Below are 911 nucleotides of genomic sequence, written 5' to 3'. Positions count from 1 at the left end.
TTATTGAAATATTAAAGCCTATATTAATTTTAAAGCTTTTTCAGTTGGGGGGCCCAAATTTTGGATACACAAAGGCGGTTCCTAAAATCGTGCCAAAAGGTCTAATGAAGAGAAGTCAACCATTAACTGCAGAGAGGTCAGTACAGCCCGGGGAAAGGAAGCAGCTGCAAAAGGGACGCCGGGAGGAAGCAAAAAACGATTTTTATAACACTCGAAACAAATAGCCCAAAAAGAATCTTTGGGAAGACCGAAAACCCAGGAAAACTTGGGCCAACCAATACGCAAAAGGGTCCTATGAGCAGCTTTTTGCAAAAAAAAGCAAATCGATACGTGTTTTCGAAGGTCTTTTGGCGGAAAAACCTCACCGAAATTCATTAAAATTTAAACGGACTAATGGGGTATATGCACCTATTCATCTACGCCTCACAGCCTTCCCTCAATGAGATACTTTATCTAGGCTAGTCCCCCCACCATGCACAGTACTCACAGCCTTCCCTCATCCAGGCCCTCCCTTTTATTTTCAGTCCAAAAGTTTAAGACCAAAAAAATAATTTTTTGGGGGAAAAACCCCTTGCACATTATTTTTCAAATTTTTCCAAATTAAAACGTAAAACCCATACGAGAAATTTTTTGTCCTAGGAAACTTAAAGAAAAATGGAAAACCTTGTTTCGAGAGAAAGTAAAAGTATCGGAATGGATTTAAGTTAGCATTTAAAAACTTTTCAAAAAAAATCGTTAAATTTCGTTCTTTGTGCTACAAAGTTCCAGTTTACTTTAATCTGTGTCCCAAAAGGAAATTAAACATGAATGGAACTCCTTGTTTCGAGAAAAGGTAAATTATATAAATGCATTTTAAGTTATCACTCAATAATTTTGCAAAAAAGTTTTGTTTAATTGTACGTTACTTTTAG

This window comes from Penaeus monodon, chromosome 22 (genome assembly GCF_015228065.2).
Source record: "Penaeus monodon isolate SGIC_2016 chromosome 22, NSTDA_Pmon_1, whole genome shotgun sequence".
Lineage (NCBI taxonomy): Eukaryota > Metazoa > Arthropoda > Malacostraca > Decapoda > Penaeidae > Penaeus > Penaeus monodon.
The sequence above is the reverse complement of the archived record's forward strand: the minus strand, read 5'-3'. Positions refer to the sequence as shown.